The sequence below is a fragment of the Spermophilus citellus genome, assembly GCF_964194105.1.
Source record: "Spermophilus citellus genome assembly, chromosome: 7".
Classification (NCBI taxonomy): Eukaryota; Metazoa; Chordata; class Mammalia; order Rodentia; family Sciuridae; genus Spermophilus; species Spermophilus citellus.
In genome coordinates this window covers 140,711,897-140,735,758 of record NC_138188.1, presented here as the reverse complement: position 1 = coordinate 140,735,758, position 23,862 = coordinate 140,711,897, and positions in this window count along the sequence as shown.

Below are 23,862 nucleotides of genomic sequence, written 5' to 3'. Positions count from 1 at the left end.
TTAGTTTTAGGGTATTTCCCAGTCAGAACACTTGCCACAATTGCAATTCATATTTGAATGTATTCATTGTTGGATTGTTTTATGAAGGCCTACATCATTCCCCCAACTGTAGACTCCATGAAGACAAGGAGCATGTCTGTTTTTTCCTTACCATCGTAACCCCACCATTAGTTTAACACTCTGTGCTAAATATGGAATTTACACAGATTTATTACTGAATTAATTTGTATTCTTAGGGAAAAATTTTTTTTTTCAGAATTTGAATCCAAATCCTGGAACTTCAACTTGAAATTGACGCTCTAAATTATCACTTTAACATATTTTAATAAAAAGAATGTGTAGAATATATGTAGCAATTTACTTTCAAATAAAACCATTCAAACTGGAGTAAGTTGAAACAAATTAGAATTGTGGTGAAAGCAGGAGAGTTCAGAAAAACTGAGATTGAGGAGAGATGCCATAACTAATGGGAAAATTATCTCTGGTCCTTAGAAATAAGAGATTAGACAAGAAAGCTACTAGACTGTTTCTGTAACAGGAGGCCCTACATGAATCCATGAGGTGGACTCCTCTCTCACATTCCTTTAGCTCCTCTGTAGATTTTTTTTGTTTGTTTTAGGGCACTTGAGGTGAGAAGACTGAATACATCAGAGCCGTCTACTCTTGGGCCTTATTGAATGGTTCACATCTGAGACTCCTGGAGATCTACAGTCAGCAGATACCTTAGTCATACTGTCTGGGTGCTCAAGTGTGACAGAATGGGCAAGAATCCCTTTTCTTCTGAAGTCAGGCTCTTGGGTTTAGTACAAATAACAATCCACCTCCCTACTCCTCTTGGCACAGGGGCCTATCATAATCCTATCTGTGACTTGAGAAGAAAACTTGAGAGGCAGTGTGAAAGATAGATCGGAAGGGGATGGAAAGAAACCAAAGGAAGGAAATAAGTGAAGAAATCATTGCCATGGTCTCAGTGAACGCAGGTGGGTCTGAACTCAAGTCGTGGCAACAAATGAGGTCTGAGAGGATTTGGGAGAAGCACTAGAAAGATTTGAGCCCAGATGGATGTGGGCAGTGAGGACAAGGAGACATCCAGGCTGTCTCAGGTTTCTAGGTTTGGGCAATCCCTGGGTAAGTGTGCTATTAACTAAATAGGGAAGAGCAGAAGAGCAGGTTTTGTGGGTCAAAAGTTAGGTTTTTGGCGCCCAGGAGACATGCAAATGGAGAGAAGACCTGATTTAGGAACCTAGATTACACTCCTTTGAGGAATTAGTTTGTATTTTATATTGGTGGTAAACCTTAATACATCTCATAACAAATGTGGTTAATTTCCCATGGAAGCCCACAGATGCCCGTTCAGCCTCTAGTTTTCCTGAAAGAGCATGATGAAATGTCATTTGTAAGAATGTTTCTGTGGGGACTTGCATTCACCAGGCCAGTTCAGTACTACAATAGAACATCTTTTCTTGCTCCGATACACAATTGTTAGTTGAGACTTCTTTGCCCAAACTTCTTCTCTTCCCAGTAACAACAGAGCATAGATTGTTTAAGTGTAAGTAGTGAGGAGTTAGTTCTATCTGCAGGTTTAGGGAGAAGGGGCTACATTTTCATTTAAAGAAGTTAGAGGGAGAATTGGCAGATGTTTCAGTTATGGAAAAGTGATTTAGCATGTTTGGGGCTGGTGTGATGGAGTGAAAAGTTGGAGCGAAGGACCCTGATTATTGATAGAAGAGTGAGTCATGGATAACAAAGAAGGAGAGGCCTGGGAGCCACAGATCCTGGGCCACTTTGGTGACCTTATTAATGGATTTGGGAGGATACCAGTCATGCTTCCTGCTAATCAGTAGTGAAAAGAAGGAAGGTGAATAGGAGGGGTACCCAGGAGCAGTGGGACTAGGCAGGAAAATGCTGTTCTGTTGTCACCAGGTGACTCCCTGGTTAGGACAGCCAGTTCTACGATATGTTGATTTAATGCAGGGTTGCCAGTAGAGAGAACATATACTTCCAACTGATGAATCAGGCTCTAAAGGACTAGAAAGCTTGTAAACTTCCGATAAAGGAGGAATTCTATTATTGTGAAAGTAAAAATTCTGTCTAGGTGATCTTAACTGGCCCTACTCTTAACAGGTTTAAAAGTCAGTTAAGACCATTATTTGACTCAGTCATCCCACTCCCATGTTTATATCCAAGGGACTTAAAAATCAACATACTACAGTGTCGAAGCTATATCAATGTTTATAGCAGCTCAATTCATAATAGCTAAACTATGGAACCAACCTTCAAGAGATGAATAGATAACAAAATTGTGGTATATATACACAGTGGAATATTACTCAGCCTTAAAGAAGAATGCAATTATGGTATTTGCTGGTAAATGGATGGAACTGGAGAATATTATGCTAAGTGAAATAAGTCAATCCCAAAGAACCAAAGGTGGAATGTTTTATATGTGAATGATAATTTACAATAAGGGGGAGGGGAAGAATAGAGGTACTTTGGACTAGACAGAGGAGAGTGAAGGGAGGGAAGGGGGTATAGAGGTAGAAATGATAGTAGAATGAATCAAACATTATTACCCTAGGTGCATATATGATTACATGACCTGTGTAACTACATCATGTACAAATAGAAGAATGAGAAGTTATACTCCATTTATATATGATGTATCAAAATGCATTCTACTGTCATTAGAACAAATAAAAATAGATAAGTAAAAAAATCAGTTAAGAATTTCTTATTCAGAAACACTTGAAGCCAGTGTGCTGATGTATACCTGTAATCTAAGCTATTCAGGGGGCTGAGGCAATAGGATGGTTTGAGCCTAGGAATATGAGACTAGTTTGAGCAACACAGCAAGACCCCATCTCAAAAAGAAAAAAAAAAAAAAAAAGAAAAGAAAAAGTACTTGAAAGTTGAAGTTCCCTTATCATTAAAAAGCATTTGTGTTGGTGTTAAGCATCATGATTTCATTTTAGTATAAAATTTGAAATTTATTGTATATAAAAATAAGGTGGTTGAATTTATTCTTTTTCTGTGTGTGTTTTCCTTTTTCCCCAATGCTATTGTTGAGCAATGATAAAATGGAGGAAGGAATCTCCTAGGAGGTGTCACTAAAGGGAGATGAACTTCTGCTGTGTCAGTGAGTCAGATAAACTTCCCATTTGGCAGGAGATACTGGGTAGGCGTGGCCTTTGGTGCTTTGTAGAAACTTGAGAAAAATGAGGATATAACATTTAAACATATTTAATATGCGTTGATTAAAAAAAACTTTGGTGGCTGCAATTTAATAGCATCTTAGTTTTTGTGTTATTCAGATGGAGATTAAATGCTCTTTGGCTTAAACAAGTAGAAAGGCACTCAGTGTACATGTTGGTTTTACTAACCCAATAGGAATTTTCCAGACTCTGTTCCATAGATGTGTTAGACCATCTTTTTTGCATTCTTTATTCTAATATCGTGCATTTCCTACACGCTGGATTCAGGAGAGAAGTGGACTTCCGGTGAAGAGTGCGATCCTATCTCCTATTGCTGTCAACACACGGCTGCTGGTTTCCTGACATTCTTTTTGTGTAGATGTTCTATCATGCAGTAAAATTGCTTAATGGACAGGAGAAAAGTCAAATGGACAAACATTGGCAAGTCAAATAAAAACTCAAAATGGATAATTAGGCTTAGACTGCAGAACTGCAAAAACCCATCTGCCGGACAACATGCCTATAGTTTCAAGTCCAGCTTCTTGTAACAGTTACTAACACTACAATTACTCTCAAAGAAAGATGAGAGCCAAGAAAAGATAGAAAGAAGGAAGGATAAAAAAAATTTTAAAAATAACCAGAATATGTTGTAATCTTCAACAAAATAAGATCAGTTAAATAGTTAGCCTCCATGATATCCCAAGCTAGTTCATTTTTATTCATTTGACACCCACCCTCCCCCCCCCACATCCAAGGAACCTCAAGGTATTTTAAGCACCTACATTAAATATAAAAAATTAAAATATTAGGAAAAGCAATGTTTTTTTTTTCTCCTTAAGCCATCTCTAGTATGCTGTGGCTGGGGGAAAGTATGAACATAAAGTAGGGTCTTATTTCCCATTAGAGGAAAGATCAGTGAAATATGAATGTGGATATAGCCAAAGATGGCTACAGAATTGGGCCCTTTTCCAGGCAAGCTGACGTTAGCATTGGTAGGTTTGACTATGGATGACCCAGTTGATAGCCAGAATAGATTGTCTATAAGAGAACTAATGGATAGTCTTTGACTTGGGCTGAATTCCTCCAGAGGCCGACCCTGAAGTACATGTTGAAGTCCAGGTTGGAAGGTGACCTCAGGAAACATGGGCAGGGGAATTGGGAAGTGAGACAACCATGGAATAAAGTCACAGAGGATATGTTTATGAGCAGGCTAACTATTGGGTCAGTCCCACTGGGAGAGCCTGGAAAGACTGTGTTAGAGTTGGTCTTGGAATTCCTTATTTGAGCGGTAAGTAGCTGGGATATTTATTCACCATCTGCCAATAGTTGAAGGCTGTTTCAAGAGGAATTAACTCCCAAGCATTCCTCATCTGACCCTTAGGAGTTTAGCACTCCAGCCGCTGGAGAAAGCCCTCAGGCAGTCAGCCTTTGGGGCTTACCTGTAGGAACTGTGGGGCCAGCAAATGCTGAATGAATATGGAAAAGGCGCCTATAGCATTTGCTACATAATTCTTCAGTTGTTGTTGGTTTTAATTTGTGTGTGTATGTGTTTTATTATCAATCACTTAGCGAATCAAAGTTATTATCTTATTAGAAAAAATAATAAATGCAGATATGTGTATGATTTTTCATTTAATTTATTGGGATTTTCACCTGAAGTGCCAAAGTCTCTATCTTTAGGAATTCATGCTGGTTTATAGAATATTTTTACCTCTGTTCAGCATGCTGGAAGACAAATACAAAATGGCTGGGACTAGCTAGAGAATTATCAATCTTGGATGGCCTTATGAAAGAAAGTGTTGTGAGATCTGAATGACAGAGTCTGTAGTTATATGGAAACACCATGATCTTGATAGAGGGATGGATAGTAGTCCTGGCAGAACTCAGCTATATGAAGGAGGAAAAGTCAGGTTTTAATAGGGCATGCAAAATCATCAAAATGTCATTGTAAAGGTGTTGTGCCAGAGAGATGCCTAGAGACTAAAAAATAATAGCTTTCCAAGTTAGGAGAACGGTAGGCCCTAATTTGATACTGATGTGGCCATCCAACAGTCCTGGAGGAACAGCACAATGGTCAATTTTATATTGCATTTTGTTTAAGTAGGTATTGCAGTTGTGACTCCAACTTCAGTAGGCCACAAAAGGATATACAAGTAATTTTTTTCCTTATGTCTGACTGCTAGTCATCTAGAATTCCTTCAGAAGCAGTAACTGCTATCAGTTTCTAGCATGGTGACATGAATGGCTGCGGGAGTGATAGTCCCTGTACCTAAGAAAATGAACCATTACTAAAACAGTATTCACACTTGCTACTGTGCCTTCATGACCATGGAAGAAAGGCAACATGATAAAACCAGTAAGAACATCCACGATGCTTACTCCAGGTGACAAAGGAGGTTTTTTGGTTGGTTGGTTTTGGTTTCTTTCTTGCATGTTGTGATATGAACATTTTTTCCACTGTGGTGGGTGAGGCTTCACTGTACATTCCTGTGGCTGGGTTACACCTTAAAGAATGCCTGATGACCCTCTGGTGAGGTCTGTGTGTGTGAAGTTCCTGGCTTCTGGTGTACACGGCAGGCTAGACTGGCAGCAGTCAGGTTCACTGCCTAGAGAGAGCCTTTCTCTTAACTGGGAGCTCGTCAGGGTAGACATCATAAGGACATGGGAATGTTGTGCCTTTGTTTTTTGAGTGGACCTGTTGCTCCAGAGAAAAATAGTGATGGCAAAGTGTTTGGCCTGCATGGTTCTCACATGGTGACTGAGTCACCAGAGTTGGGGAATGGGAGAAAGGATCTATGACTTGTGTACCAGAAGTTCCGGTTCTTGGGTACCAGAAATATGTGTGAGTCAGAAAATTAAATAAAATACTTAGTTGTGTAAAATACTACTTCTTGATTAATTTAAATAAGTTGTGACCACAAACCCCCACAAAGAAGAAGGAGGAATGATTGTCCATGATTCAGCATTTTGATAAACTGCCAGTGCTTTGTTCTTTGTCATCTATTTTAACCTTCCTAGTCAGGATGGTTAAAATACTGCCACTTAAATACTGCCTTTAAATAAAATTCCTTTAAATACTGCCACTCAGTCCCTAAAGTCTTCCTGATGACCAGCCAGTTTCGGCCTTTGGTTTGGAGTATGGGTGTGTGTGTTTGTATGTGTATGTTTAACAAGTTTGATATCTCTGCTTGGCCTTAGTCACTTAGGGAGAAATGTGCACACATTAATGACAAGACAGATTATAGACATGTGTTACTTCAGGTCCTTCAAGAAGTTGGTGTCATGAAAACAACCTAAGTGTCCATCAACTGACGAACCGATATAGAAAATGTGATATATATATATACACACACACACACACACACACAATGGAATGCTATTCAGCCATAAAAAGACTGAAGTTCTGTCATTTGTGACAAGAAGGATGGAAATGAAGATCATTATGATAAATGCCATAAGGCAGACATGGAAAAATAAGTACCCCATGATCTCACTCACAGGTGGCATCTAAAAAAAGTTGATCTCAGAATTGAGTAGAATGGTGGTTACTGAAGCTGTGGTGGAGAGAGTAGGGAAAAGTTGATCAACAGATGCAAACTCATAGTTAGATAATAGTAAAAACTTACAGCCTGCTATTGCACAGTAGAGTGACTATAGATAAAAATAATGTACTGTATGTTTCAAAAAGCTAGAAAGAAGGATTTTGAAAGTTTTCACCATGAAGAAATGACTAAGACTTAAGAATCTAATGTTTAAACTGATTTAAACATTATATAATGCACACATATCAAAACATCATGCTACCCATTGATATATAGAATTTTTATGTTTTTAGGTATTAGTTAAAAATGAATTAAAAGTCAAAAATAAATAACATTTAAATTGGAAAGTAGTGAAAACTGAAAAAAAAAGTAATTGATGTCAAGATAGTATTCAAAATATGAGAAATTTCTTGCAGAAAATGCCGATGAGGAAAAATGGAGAGGGATCAGGGGAGGCTGAAAGCACTTGAGGTCACACATCTGGTTTGAGCCTGGGAAGGAGTGAGGGGAGGAAGAAAGCGGCATCTTAGCCTACAGTGCAGTGCTGAGAATGTCTTGGCATGGCCCAGGAGGAGTCAACCAAGGTCGTCAGCTTAGGAATGGGTCTGCCTTTGTCTTCCCACCACAATTGATCCTTGGCTAAGAGCCGTCCAGGGCAGGAAGTTTAACCTGGGTGTCCAGGCTGTGGTGAATTCAGTTCTGGAATCATCCCTCCGCACCTGTGAAAACAGGGCAGTTTTTACAATTTTGAAGATATTTACATTCAGTTTTTGTAGGAGTTTCAAGTGTTTCCAGAAGGTAGCAGAGATAAAGCAGTCTCAGTGAAGAACAGCAACCAAAAACAACGCACATGTGCACCAAGCACTTACTACACACGCATTAAATAATGGAATGCCTAGAGTAACTGCGAAGTGATACATTAGGCAGGACTCTTTCAAATACAAATGAGAGAAACTTAAGGAAAGTTAACTTGAGTGAAAAAAAAAAAAAAGAATGTGTAGAATTTATCTACTCCTGTAATAACTGGGATGTCTTGGAGCTGGGTTAGACAAAGGCAACTGAAGTAAGATCTATGAGTGCAGAGTGGGACCTTGATTTATTTTAAAATTTGATATTTTTATCATGGTTTTTTTGCATGTATTTTTTTATTTTAAAAAATATTATTTTCTTGATTACTGAATTTTGTTTTATCCCTTGAATTTTGCTCCTGAGGTGAGTGATTCACTTACCTCACCTTCATCCTGATCCAGTTTCAGGCATAGCTGGATCCAGAAATTAAAACAATCACCTCATGTCTCAGCTCTGTAGGCTTTGCTCCTCAGTTCAGCTTTACTTCGGGTAGGTATTTTCTATGTGGGGATTTAACACTCACAATCTCAGAGAGAGGCCTTTTCTCTTTCAGCAACTTGCTGATCTTGAAAGGACTTTGCTGGAATCTATCTGAAACCTACGGCATTCTGGAAGAATTTTTGAATTACAGGGTATATTCCAATCTAGCAGGATAGAGAATTTCTGGATTCATTTTCTCTCCCTTATTTTTAGAAGTTCAGTTAAAAATCATATTTATAAATTTCAGCATTCTCAAGGGAAGACAGAAATAGTCTTAACTAAGTTCACATACTACCTGGGTGAAAAGATCAAATTTTCTTTCATTGAGGAAGCACTTAATGAAATATAAATTTTTTTCTTTTGTGAAATAACAATATCAAGGTATTTCATGAGTTGAAAACAAAGCAAGATATAAAAACATGTCCACCACATATCATGATTTGTGTTAATATGTCTATGTGTATATGCTTAAATGCATATGATTATTTCTGGAAAGATACAGATAAAGGCTGATGACAGTGGTTGCTTCAAAGAAAGGGAGTTTGGTGGCTGGGAGAAGAAAACTCAATTTTCACTATACATCTCTTTATATCTTTTGAATTTTGTACTATGTTTTGTATTCTTCTGTGTGTTAAGTCAGTTTTCCATCACCATAACAAATGCCTGAGATAATAAATTTATAAAGGGAAAAGGTTTCTTTTGGTTTACAGTTTTAGAGGCTGCAGTCCATGATTGACTGGCCCCACTGCTTTCCTGTGTCTAGGAGGACATCATGGTGGAAGCCTAGGCAGGGCAAAACTGCTCTCCTCATGGCTGCGTAATAAAAGAGAAGGGAAGAGGAATGGGCCGAGGTTCCTGCTCTCTTAGAGGACACTCTCCCTGGCCTAAAAACCTCCAACCATGCCTAATTGTTAGACATCTCCCAATAACGTCAAGCTGGGGACCAATCCTATACCACATGGTGCTGTGGGGGGATATTCTAGATCCAAACCATAGCAGCATGCATTATCTATTCAAAATATAAAGAACTAAAAATATTTTTCCAACAAATATGTGATGGATACTCTGTAGATGTTAAGTATAAATTAGGTCAGGGACAAATCATGTGACATGGTGATGTCAGTACAATTTCCAGAATCTACAGTGTTTCTAAGATCAATATCAAGAACTGATGGAAGGATATAGAGATGTGCAGGAATTGTTGGACCAAATGACTATACCATTACCAATGGCAAGAGAAGGTGGCATCATGTTGCCAGCTCACCCACAAAATAAAGAGCTGCTGTGTTGTTAATGTGGCTATACTGGCTGATTCTGATCATTTCTTTTCTGGACTATTTATCTAAGCCATCTGGAAGAAACACTTTTCCTTTTTAGTTTTTCATTTTTAGGATCTCAACCGTTGTTATTCAAGACTTTTCAGAAATGTTAGATGAAGTGCCTAATGGGTGTATTTAGTTCAGTGTCTTCTTTGTGGCTTTAAATTACCATGGGTTATTCTCTAACATCTGTGTTACTAAGTCATAGAACCTTGGACACAGAGAAGAGCCAAGACATCAATCTCTCTTATTCATTTAGAAATGTCAGTGCTGAGGTTGGGGAGGAGGTCAGCTACTATATCCATTATTCAGAGACAAATGATTTTGCTAAAATTATTTGGCAAATTTGGAAAAATATATGGCTCAATTTAGAACAACATGAACAAATGTATTAAACAACTTAAAAAAATAATAAGTAATCATAAGAGGCCTGAAGAATGCAAGTTGGGACTGGGGTTGTAGTTCTGAGGTGGAGAGCTCACCTAACATGTATGAGGCACTGGGTTTGATCCTCAGCACTACATAAAATAAAAAATAAAGCTATTGTGTCCAACTATAACTAAAAAATATTTTTAAAAAAGAATGTAACTTGATGGTAGAGAACTTGCGTAAGGCCGTGGGGTCATTTCCTAGCACTGAAAAAAATAATAATAATATCGAAAGCATGCATATAAACCAGAAAAGACTTTACTATTTTCTATAATTTTATTAAAATATAACAAACACATGGAAAAGAGTACAAATCACAAATGTAGTAGATAATTTTCACCAAGTGAACTTTCCTAAGTGACTTCATAAAACCAAAGGAAAAAAAATAAAGAAAATGATTGATAAATTTTGCTACATAAACAATTTAAAGCATCCGTGTATCAAAAAATGTCAAACAAAATACAGGGGGAAATGACAAACTAGGAAAATATTACTTTAAGATTTACTTTATTCAAGGTAAAAAATAATAAAGAAAGTTGAACACCCAAGTTAAAAATAGGTAAAGCAACCTAAGAAATCAGATATAAAAAAGAAAACCTTCTCTAGTAATTACAAACATTAACAATACTGAAAACAAATGAGCAGGCTCTGTTTTCAATCTACTGCTTAGTTGTCCCCAACTTTGCCTCTTTTTTCATCTCTACCTCCTTTGCGTGGTGCCTAGTTTCTCTTCCTCTCTTTTCTTCCTCCCACTTCTCTTCGGGCCCCAGCTTCCTCCCCTCCCTCCTTTACATACATTCTTCCCTCGCAACATCTTGGACCATATACTTTTCACTCTAGCAGTGTAATACTCCTTCTGTGCATCATTGCTTCCCAAATTATCAATAAAAAACTTCCCAATAAAAAAAAAAAAACAATACTGAAAACATATAATGCTCCATGACAGAAGATGCTGGGATCAGGCTTTTGTATGCCTTTTTTCGTGGGGGTATTAACTAGTTATTTAATATTAATGTGGGGTGGAAAGTGAGAAAGAACATGGGGTGAATTCATGTAATTTGCAGTAAGTATCATGAAACTGCAACATATATAGACATATTTTAGCCCAAATTTCTACTTTTAGAAATTTGCTTGAATAAACAATAGTAAACCAGAAATTATTTATATATTTATTTTGTATTTTTTTTTTTGTACTGAGGATTATACCAGGGTGCTTAGCCATATCGCCAGTGCTTTTTTTAAAAAAAAGTTTTAAAATTTGTTTTAATTTGTTATACATGACAGCAGAATGTATTTATGCACTTTGATATATCATACATAGATGTACTTAATTTCTCATTTTTCTGAGTGTACCTGTTGTAGAATCCCATTGGTCATGTAGTCATATATATATATATATATATATATATATATATATATAGTAATAATGCCTGTTTCATTCTACTATCCTTCCTATCCCCACATTCCCTCTCCTCCTTTCCTCTCTTCACTTACTTCTACCTAATCTAAGGTAACTCTATTCTTCCCTAGTGCCCACTGCCTTATTGTGAATCAGCATCCGTATATTAGAGAAAACATTCAGCCATTGATTTTTGGGGGATTGGCTTATTTCAACTACATCCATTTACTGGCAAATACCATAATTTCATTTTTCTTTAAAGCTGAGAAATATTCCATTGAATGTATATACCACATTTGCTTTATCCATTCATCTATTGAAGGACATCTATGTTGGTTCCACAGTTTAGCTATTGTGATTGAGCTGCTGTAAACATTGACGTGGCTGCATTTCTGTAATATGCTGATTTTAAGTCCTTTGAGTATAAACCAAGGAGTGGAATAGCTGGGTCAAATGGTGGTTCCATTACAAGTTTTCTGAGGAATGTCCATACTGTTTTCCATAGTGGTTGCACCAATTTTCAGTCCCACCAGCAATGTATGAGGGTACCTTTTTCTTAGATATTTATTGTTGCCTGTATTCTTTATGATTGCCATTCTGACAGGAGTGAGATGAAATCTTTGTGTAGTTTTGATTTGCATTTCTCTAATTGCTAGAGATGTTGAACCCTTTTTCATATATTTGTTGATCAACTGTATTTCTTCTTCTGTGAAGCGTTTGGTCAGTTCCTTAGCCCAATTATTGATTGGGGTTTTTTTTTTTTTTTTTTTGGTGTTAAGTTTTTTGAGTTCTTTATATGTTCTAGAGATTAATGCTTTATTGGAGGTGCATGTGGTAAAGATTTTCTCCCAATCTCTAGACTCTCTCCTCACATTATTGATTGTTTCCTTTGCTAAGAGGAAGCTTTTTAATTTGAATCCATTCCATTTATTGATTCTTGATTTTACTTCTTGCGCTTTAGGAGTCTATTTAAGGAAATCAGATTCTAGGTCGACATGGTGAAGATTTGGGTCTACTTTTCCTTCTATTAGGCAGGCACAGGGTCTCTGTTCTAGTGCCCAAGTCTTTGATTCACTTTGAGTTGATTTTTGTGCAGGGTGAAAGATAGAGATTTAATTTCATTTTGCTACATACGGATTTCCAGTTTTGCAGCACTATTTGTTGAATAGGCTATCTTTTCTCCAGTGTTTTTGGCACCTTTGTCTAGTATGACATTACCATATTTATGTGGGTTTGTCTCTGTGTTCTCTATTCTGTACCATTGTTTTACAAGTTTTGTTACTATAGCTCTTTAGTATAGTTTAAGGTCTGGTATTGTGATGTTTCCTGCTTCACTTTTCTTGCTAAGGATTGCTTTGGCTATCTCTTATTTTTCCAATTTTTTTATGATTTCTTTTTCTATTTATGAAGAATATCATTGGAAATTTAATAGTAATTGCATTAAATCTGTATAATGTTTTTGGTAGTATGGCCATTTTGACAATATTAATTCTGCCTATCCAGGAGCATGGGAGATCTTTCTATCTTCTAAGGTTTTCTTCAATTTCTTTCTTTAGTGTTTTGTAGTTTTCATTGTAGAGGTCTTTCACCTCTTTTGTTAGATTGATTCCCAGATTTTTTTTTTTTTGAGGCTATTGTGAAGGGGGTAGTTTTCCTAATTTCTCTTTTGGTGGATTTGTTGCTGATGTATAGGGATGCATTTGATTTATGGGTGTTGATTTTATATCCGGATACTTTGCTGAATTCATTTATTAGTTCTAGAAGTTTTCTGGTGGAATTTTTGGATTTTCCAGATATAGAATCATATCATCAGCAAATAGTGATAGTTTGAGTTCTTCTTTACCCTTTGTATTCCTTTAATTTCTTTCTTCTAATTGCTCTGGCTAGAGTTTCAAGATGATGTTGAATAGAAGTGGTGAAAGAGGACATTCTTGTCTTGTTCTAGTTTTTAGAGGGAATGCTTTCAATTTTTCTCCATTTAGATTAATGCTGGCCTTGGGTTTGGCATATATAGCTTTTATAATGTTGAGGTATATTCCTAAGATCCCTAGATTTTCTAGTGCTTTGAACATGAAGGTGTGCTGTATTTTGTCAAATTCTCTTTTGCATCTATTGAATGATCATATGATTCTTGTTTTTAAGTCTATTAATATGATGAATTACATTTATTCATTTCCATATATTGAACCAACCCTGCATCCCTGGGATGAACCCCACCTGATCGTGGTGCACTATCTTTTAAACATGTTTTGTATGAAATTTGCCAGAATTTTATTGAGAATTTTTGCATCTATGTTCATCAGGGATATTCGTCTGAAGTTTTCTTTCCTTGATATGTCTTTGTCTGGTTTTGGTATCAGGGTGATATTAGTCTCATAGGATGAGTTTGGAAGGGTTCCCTCCTTTTCAATTTCATGAAATACTCTCAGGAGTATTAGTGTTAATTCTTCTTTGAAAGTCTTGTAGAATTCATCTGGTCCTGGGCTTTTCTTGGTTGGCAGGCTTTTGCTGGTGTTTTCTATTTCATTACTTGAAATTGATCTGTTTAAATCGTGTATGACCTCCTCATTCAGTTTGGGTAGGTCATATGTCTCTAAAAATTTGTCAATGTCTTTGATATTTTCTATTTTATTGGAGTATAAATTTTCAAAATAGTTTCTAATTATCTTCTGTATTTCACACATGTCCATTGTGATAGTTTCTTCTTCGTCTTGTGTTTAATAATTGGAGTTTTCTCTTCATTATCATGGCCAGGGGTTTATCTATTTTATTTATTTTTTCAAAGACTCAACTTTTTGTTTTCTCAGAAATTATTGATATATTTATTTTTAATTAATTAATTATTTTTTGAGGGATACTGGGGATTGTACCCCAGGGGCACTTAGTCACATCACCAGTACTTTTTATTTTGAGATATGATCTCTCTAAGTTGCTTATGGCTTTCCTTAGTTGTTGAGCATGGCCTCCAACTTGCAATCCTCCTGTGTCAGCCTTCTGAATTGCTGGGATAGGCATGTGTCACCATACCTTACACAAATATAATATAAAATGGAGTTTGGTTAAACAAAATAGTTTTATATGATATATTCTTCCTCAACCACTAGAATATCCAAAAATAAAATGGAATAATGTGAAGAACTGCAAAGGTTAAGTGAAGACATCAAAATATAAAACTGAATGTTTTTAGAACCCAGTTTTTGAAATAAATAATATATATTTATAGGTGCTGATAAAAAATAGTGTAGGTCTTAAATCATAATGTAAACAGGTTTAATTACAAATGAAGAAATATGGATGATTTTACTTTTCTGTTTGTCCTTATTTTTGTATTTTCCAAGTTTTCTGTAGTGAGTATTAATTAATCTTATAGTCAGAAAATAAATAAATATTACAGATACTAAATATAATCTTAAAGTTTCCTATTGTTTGATTGCATGAAGGCCAAACCCAAGCAATAAAATTTCCTTTTTACATATTCTGTTTGCATATAAAAGAAGTTAAAATACTGATTTTTAAAATTAGAACATTATAATTATACATAATATTATATATGTAGTATTTAGGTTCCTTTTGACATAATTATACATGCAAGGAATTTAATTTCAATCCTCAGTTCCCCCTCCTTTTCTTTCCTCCTCTCTCCCTGTTTTGTTTCTCCTTATTCTACTGATCTTCCTTTCACTCCTTTATTCACTTTTGATTGGTACTTTCTACATATACTTAAAGGTGAAACTCTCTTTGGTGTACACACACACACACACACACACACACACACACACACATGCTTCTGTTAGATTCCATATTTCTTTCCCTCTCTCTTCCTCCCTCCCTCTCATTCTCTTCCTTTTATTTCACTGATCTTCCCTACATCTTTATGCTTTATGGTATCTGTTCCCCTGCCCCAACTGTCTTCTTTCCCTTATTTTGCTCTAACTTCCACATATGAGACCCTTGATTTTCTGAGTCTGGCTTATTTCACTTAGCATAATTTTCTCCCTTTCCATCCATTTACCAGCAAATATTATTATTTCATTCTTCTTTTATGGCTGAGGAGAAGTCCACTGTATATTTATACCACATACTCTTGATCTATTATCAGACACCTGGATTGATTCCAAAATCTGGCTATTTTGAATTGTGCTACTATAAACCCTAAACTGGCTGTATTGATAGTATGCTCATTTTACATCTTTTGGATAATACTGAGGAGTAGGATAGCTGGATTGTATGGTAGTTCCATCTCTAATTTTTTGAGGAATCTCCACACTAGCTATCCAGAGTGGTTGTACTAATTTCCAGTCCCACCAACAAAGTAAGAGTATACCTTTCTCCTCATCCTCACCAGAATTTATTATTATTCATGTTCTTGATAATTGCTATTATGACTGGACTGAGATGAAATCTTTGTGTAGTTTTGATTTGTATTTCCCTGATTATTGAACATTTTTAGTATATTTGTTGGTCATTTATATTTTTTCTTTTGAGAAATTTCTGTTTAGTTCTTTTGCCCACTTATTGATTGGGTTATTTATTTATTTATTTTTGGCACTGTGTTCTTTATATATTCTGGATATTAATCCCCTGTCAGAGGAGTAGCTGGCAAAGATTTTCTCCCATCTGTAGGCTCCCTCTATATTCTACTAATAGTTTCTTTTGGTATGCAGAACCTTTCTAATATGAAGGCATTGCACTTACTGATTCTTGGTTTTATTTCTTGAACTTCGGAGGTCTTGTTGAGGAGGTTGCTATCTGCACATATGTAATGGAATGTTGACCTTATGTTTTCTTCTAGCAAAATATTAATTTTATCTTCTTTGTCTGGAAGTGATAAGAAATTTTATATTCATTTTCTTTTTTTTTTAAAGAGAGAGAGAGAGAGAGAGAGAATTTTAATATTTATTTTTTGGTTTTCGGCGGACACAACATCTTTGTTTGTATGTGGTGCTGAGGATCGAACCCGGGCCACACACATGCCAGGCGAGCGCGCTACCACTTGAGCCACATCCCCAGCCCCTCTATTCATTTTCATAGAGGTAAAATGGCACAAAAGTAAAGAGAGCCATTTTGTTAAAAACCAGTTCCTAAATGGAGAAGTGGAAAGAAACCACTACCAGGAACCCAGAAACTTCTGGGAAAGTTTCTGGGAAAGTTTCTGGGTAACTGCTTCCCAAGTTTTTCACCTGAGGTTTGACCAGGGTAGTTCTGGCCAAGGCACAGCTGCAAGTCATGCAGCAGACACTCTGGAAGAAGATGTGGGAGCAAGGAGGGCTTGAGGCCAACTTCTGAATTAGCTGTCCTGGGCCACCTGCTCCCTGAGTTGTTGTTATTGTAAAGGTAGAGCCTACCTCTTAGAGGTCTTTCTTGAAAATCTGGTGTCTCAGAGAATACCTGTACTTCCTCTACTTCACATTTTAAAGGGCTTGGTGCCAGCAGCCCTAACAATAGCAACATCTGCTTGGGAGCTCTGGACAAAGGCTTTGAAGACAGTTGAAATACTGACTTTCCTGTAGTCATTCTGCTCTCTGACCTCGGGTCTCACACTAGAGTCAGCCACACACATCACAGAAACAAATATATATGTTTCCAAATATATTCAAGGACATGGGCACCTTTGTCATTCTAATGTGCATGCTGACCCAGAATGGCCACCTTAAATGGTCCCTCCTAAGGCTAACATTATCCACACCCCAGGGAAATGACTGATTCTCCACACAAATGTCCTTGAAACAAAAGGCCACTGTAACCAAATGTGAGGTGAAGGCAGGCCATTGCCAATCTCAGAAATATGCACTGCCTCAGAACGTGGGGAGAGAGCAGGGCAGGAATACCAGAGACAAGTGGTCAAATCCTTCCTAGTTTAACAAAAGAGCTATTTTCTAGTTAGTGAGGAGTTTCCATTTCTCTGCTGTCTTCATGTTCCCACCTCTGAAGGTATTCCAGAATCTCGTGGCCCAACCTGGTGGGCACACCTGTAGTCCCAGCTCTTTGGGACATCAAGGTGGGAGAATCAATTGAGCCCACCAGTTCCACACCTACCTGAGCTATAGCGTGAAACTCTGTCTCAAAAACAAAACAAAAAGAATCACATAGTATTTGGAACAGTGCCACATGAGGATGGACAGTTCTATTAGTCATAAATGTGCATATATATGCCTGGACATACTGAAATAGGATCTTTATTCTTTATGTTGGCAACTAGAGGAACACTGAATGCTAGAATTATACTTATTTTAATTTTAAAAACTATTGAGTTAGAATTAAATTTCCAAAAAGTTAAAATTCAGCACCTAATAAAGTTGATTTAAAATTGGTATTCTTTCATTCTTATTTGTATTTTTACCTTTAACTTAAAAGTCTTTTAAAAGAAAAATGACATTTTTTGAAAAATCTAGCTCATATTTTAATTTTCATATTTTGATGAAAGTAATCATCAAATTTTTTTTGTACTTTGAAAACAATTATGTTTGATTTTTTAATTCTTGAGATCATTACTGTAAATAAATCACAAATTGTGAGAAAATATTGATTAAAGCAATGACATTTATGCAATGCAATTTACTTCAATGAGGAAGTGAAAAGGATCGATACAAAATCACTTATAAATTCACTTTATTAGTGATTCAAACACCAACCAGAAAAGGATATTCAGTTATCTCTCTCTCTCTCTCTCTCTCTCTCTCTCTCTCTCTCTCTTTTTCTCTCTCTCTCTCTCTCTCTGTGTAATTTCAAACAATCTCAGTTTTGTCCTCATTAACCAGAACTTTAGCATCAAATTAATTTAAAAAATTTGACTTACCAAAAGTATTCTGTGGCTTTCCCACTTATCTACAATTCCCTTTCTAAAGTGAATACCAGCAAAAAAATGGAAAGGAATTTTAGTGGGGCAAATCTAAATAACAACTTTAGGAGGTATACATGATATGTAAACAACAGGAAGTGGAATCTGCTGCATGTCATTTTTGTTGAAGTATTTTTCTTAGCACTCAGAACCCATCATAGTCTGCAGTTCCACAAATCTGTCAACAACATTCCCGGGAGGGTTTTATGGAAAATACACAAGGTATCTTCAGAGTTTTATAAATAACAATGGTAGTGACTAGATAACTAACTCATATTGAGCTCCTGCATTGGCACTACTAAGTTTCACTTACATTGTTTTATTTAATTCTTACAATAGGATAAATAATTATTATCTCCATTTTAGAGAAAGCCCAAGGCAATGCTTCCAGCATTTTCTCTTAATTATTATTAAGAATTATTCAATTATTATAGAAAACAGTATATGCTTGCTACAAAGAATTTATATAATCTAGAAAGGTGCAAAAAGGAAAATGAAAAAAATCAAGAAATTCTTGATTTTTCATATACCTACTATTTTGATTTTTTTTATACCTACTATCATTAAGAAATAACATAGTGATAACTTTGCTGAAGACATTATTAGAAGGGGGAGAAACAAATGAAAGGCAAAGTTTTCCACAAATCAGTTCATCATATGAATCCTACTCCTAAATGCAACATTACTTCAAATTTATAATAGAAGAAAAGAAAAAAGTAAAACTAAAAGAATTTTTGAAATTTGAAATCAACATATATTGTCACCATAAGAGACACTAATTCCTAAAAGGTTTCTTCTATGCTAACAATGAATTGATGAAAAATACAAAAGGGTTAAAGTTGTGTTTACTTTTACATAAAATCATTGCATTTTAGTTGATATCAATTAACATCATTTAGAAAAAGCTTGAAGGCCTTAGAGCTCCCACAGTTGCTCTGGATTTTAATCACATCATTATTATTATGAATACACTGTATAATTTTAATAATTATTTTCTATTTTGTATCAAAATTCTAGAGTAACTGAGTATCATCTCTTCAACTGCAGAGTCAAGGCTCATCACCAGTTTTTTCCACCGGGGTTTCTCATTTCTGAATGCTTTGTTTTCATGAATGTCTTAATTGGCTCTTTTCCCTTAACAAGTACAATAGTTTTTTAAATGTATTTTGCACTGCCTAACAATTTTCATCTACGAAAATATGTACTTACTTTTATTCTTGAATAACATCTTGTCTGAATATATTATTCTTGGGTCACAATGTATATTATTTTTGGGTCACATTCTATTTCCCTTTTTGAGAATTGTTTTAATTATTGGGGTGAAACAAATTACGGGAAATTTTAGCCTCTTAACCCAACAAACCTTTATTATTGTACATAGTTTCTGAGGATCAGGAATCTGGGAGTGGCTTCACATCTTGGCCTTGCTCAGGATCTCTTCAAAGATATTGCCTTCCAGCTGTGGGTGAGGTCTGTAGTCATCTCAAGAGCTGGGTAGGGCTGGAGGATCCATTTCCAAGATAGATCATTCATGTTGTTGCTGCTGGGAAGTTAATTCCTCATTGTTTGTGGGCAAAAGTCTTCAGTTCCTTGTCATAGTAGCCTTTGCATAGCAACAGGCTTACCCCAGACTTGAGTGGTCCAAGAAAAAATGAGAGTGCCACAGGACAGAAGCAGCAGTTTCTTTTATAACCTAGTCTTAAGAATGATATACTGGTCAGCCACCTACCCTTGCCAATTATCTTATCTTTCTGCATCACTTTTCTTTGGAGTATGATTAAAATGAAGAGTTATAGCAATAAAAAAAAAAGAATAATATACTGTCATTTCTGCAGGATTCCTTTGGTCAGAGACTACCTTGTGAAACTATACAAGAATATGAATGCCAGAAAGCATTCATTGAAATCCACTTTGAAGCAGCCTGAGAATTCTCCTTTTGGTAGTAACTTATGTAATTAAAACAAAACAAAAACAAAAAACACCTAAATGCCTGAAAGAAAATATTTTTGAGGTTCATTAGTTTGTCTGTGAGCTGAATATTTTTACCAAATTTTCTTGGAGGTGACATTTCATTATGTAGATTTAGTTTTGGGTTCATCTCAGAGATATTTCTTACATTATATCTTTGAAGAAAATAAGATTTTCTTGGCATTTTTTGGATTCTCTTCTTCAAGAACACCAATTGTTCTTAGATCAACTTTCATATATATTAGCCCTTCTCTAGTAGCTTTAATTTTTGTCTTCTTCATTCTGCTTTTAATATGATTATCTCTTTCAGTGACAGTTTCTAATCCGCGTTTATTATATTCCTTACCATTTACTATCAATTCATTGGTTATATACTTGTGTTGTTTTGGTTGTCATTTCTTATTCCTTTAGGACTGCAATAATTATCTTTTTCTAAAATATCATTCTTTGGTTATTTTATCTGAGACTTCTTGATTTATTCAATTCATGTTTTCATTAAGCCATTTTTAGTGTAAAACATCATGAGACATTTTCTTTTATTATTTTATTTATAATAGATGGCCCTAAATATCTTCCAGTAGGATTGGATCATAATAACCAAATGGAGAACATGCAATAATATTGAATAACTCTGCAACTTTCAAGTCCCCTAGGTCTGAGACCTCTGAAATAGAAGTGCTTTTTTTTCTCTTCCCTCCTAGCAGGTAACCATGTAGCCTTATCCATTGTGAAATGTCCCCAGGAATCCAGGAAAGTCAACCCTGATGCAAGTTTAGTAAAAACGAATTACAATTAATCTATAGTTCCTTTTCTTCCTAAAATTATACAATCATTGATCCTTTTTACAAAAACTCCTACAGAATATCCCAATTCTTTCTTTGAATTTTTTTTTCAAAATTAAATATTGCAAAACCATCAGGAGGGAGGGACTTAGAGTGTCATTTTGATTCCTAAATATCACAGAAATGATTAATTTGTTTTTTGCCTATTTTGAGACCATTCATAAAATTATGAAAAACAAAGTCAACAAGGTTTTCTAAAATATCTGAAACTGTTATTGGCCACTGACTTCTTCACTGGTAATTTCTAGTACATAGTTCTGGAATTGATACATATCATATTTTAAAATACAGATTTACATAAACGAGGACTAGAGCCACTTTTTATACCTACTTTTACTTACTAATATTGGAAATGTTTACATATAAAACTCAGATTGAATTTGATTTTTTTTCCAGAAGTATCATTTTTTTGGGGGGTGGTGGTGGTGGTGCTGGGGATTGAACCCAGGGCCTTGTGCATGTGAGGCAAGCACTTTACCAACTAAGCTAAATCCCCAGCCCCAAAGTATCATAATTTAGTTACAGTTCTCTACAGAAAATTTTTTCTGTATTTATTTTCTTTAGTGGTATTCAGATTGAACTGAGGAGTGCTCCACCACTGAGCTACTCCCCAGGCCTTCTTTATATTTTGCTTTGAGACAGGGTCTCAATAAATTGCCCAGGCTGGCCTTGATATTGCATTCCTCTTGTCTCAGCCTCCTGAGTTCCTGGGAACATAGGCATGTGCTACTGTGCCCAGCTTATTTCTTTTTATGCACATGTAAACACTGCTGCAATAAGCATCTTTGTTCATATAGCTATTTGTGTATATGTGTGCATGAGTTAATAGAACAAGTTTCAAGGAGGGATTCATGAAATTATTAATGTAAGTTTGGTGTGACTCACCAGGCACTACTCAGAAAAAGGTACTTCTTTATCTCCTTTTGAGACTGGGAAATTCACATTTTAGTGGGGTTTGGCATATTGGGGCTCCTCCGTAACAATTCATAAAAGTGTCTGAATATTATGTTTCTTTTAACGGATAAGATTGTTTGCTTTTTTTGTTTTTGTTTGTTTGTTTTGGTACTAGGAATTGAACCCAGAGATGCTTAATCACTGAGCCACTTTTTAAAATATTTTATTTAGAGACAGGATCTTGCTGAGTAGCTTAGGGCCTCACTACATTGCCGAGGCTGGCTTTGAACTTATGATCCTCCTTGCCTCAGCCTCCCAAGCTGCTAGGTGTGGGCAACTATGCTTGGCTCTGTTGATTTTTTTTTTTTTAAAGAAAGAGTGAGAGAGAGTAAGAAAGAATTTTAATATTTATTTCTTAGTTTTTCGGTGGACACAACATTTGTTTGTATGTGGTGCTGAGGATCGAACCTGGGCCGCACGCATGCCAGGCGAGCGCGCTACCGCTTGAGCCACATCCCCAGCCCCCAGCTCTGTTAATTTTTAATTGGTACTTGAAGACCAAAAGTGAACAATGAACTGGAATTATGTAACTAATGAACCAGGTAAAAATTATTACATTTTCTGGATACCAATAAAGTTCCACATGGTTCACATCTATGTCTGTGCAGAAGACTGTTTTTAAGTGTAGTTCAGTATCTGTCATTGGTGTTTTTCGAGGCTAGTCTAGATTTTAAAGGGAGGTACTGCAATGAAAGTTTAAGTGAAAACTGGCAAAGCAATTTATTACATGGAGCACCGAGAGTGACACAAATGTTTGTCACTATCAATATACCTAATGAATGACAAAGTTGTACTTTGAACTCCAGCTCTCCAACTTCAAATGTCAGGTAAAGGACACGTCATCTGCTACATCAGACAGGGGCGCACCGCTGCATGCTCAACAGGCATCTTCAGCAGACACTGGCATCACAGTTATCGCTTTTCAGATTGAAGTGACCAGTCCCATCTAATAACTGCAGTGAGTTGGAGGAGGAGAGGGACTCATAGGGCTCCAAGAACTAGACCAAGCTGCTCATGGAAAATGTTCTTCAGTCTCTCCTAGAATGATTTTGAAAGAATACGAGAAAATGGGAGTTCCCAAAGAATAGAAGGAGCAGATCTAGGGCTGCCTTTTCTCATAGTTTTGTCCCAGGCCTGGCTTTCCTGAGTGTAAATATGTCTCTATGTGCAGGTTCTCAGAACACATGAAAACCAAGATATTTATGCTGTACATGACCATGAGGGTATTGATTCATAACAGTTTCTCGGTAAGGTCTTGGAATAAACCTGTACTCAAAGTAAGATAAACAGATCTGTACTTGTTTTCTTTCCTGTCCTGGCTCCAATCCCTTTGAAACTCATGCCAATCTGCAGTGGACTGTGCCATACCAGCTTCATGCCAGGCTGGGAATATCCTGGCATCGGGCTATTAAATAAAAATTACAGGAGGACATTGTTTTGGAAAGCGCCAAAAGAAAATAAGCTGAAAATAAAAATGGAGTTAGTTACATTAAAATTGCACATCACCAAGATAAAATTATGTTGTTTATCTGAACTTTCTTGAAATCAGGAGAGATGGGTAACAGCCAAATAACCCGAACAGGCCAGTTTCGATTGGCATAATTTATTTCCCACTGTCTTAATCCTTTAACAAAAAAAGATAACCTATATTTACCTGATTTTAAGCAACTTATTGTTTTTCCATTGTCCTATCTACAGTAACCACTCTGCTCTAGTTTGTTTCTGCTTTCTTCAGTTCTTTTCTGTCTAAAAATCAACCTCCTCTGTTAGCTTCTTAGAACATTTATTCTATTTTATAGCAGCAGTGTCTCCCAATTCTCCCAATTCTAGAATTAAAAACATAGCCAATTAAGATCTTTAAGTTGTTATAATTTTCTCCTTTAACAAAACTGAATATCGAAACTATATAATTCTTAGTCTCTGTTCACAGTTGTTCAAGGTTCAGACTGAACTTCTTTCCCATGCTACTTGTTCAAGGTATTTCTGTTTCTATTTGCTACATTTAGTTCTGTATGCATGGTATGATTCTCCCTCTACCCTCTATAAAGTAT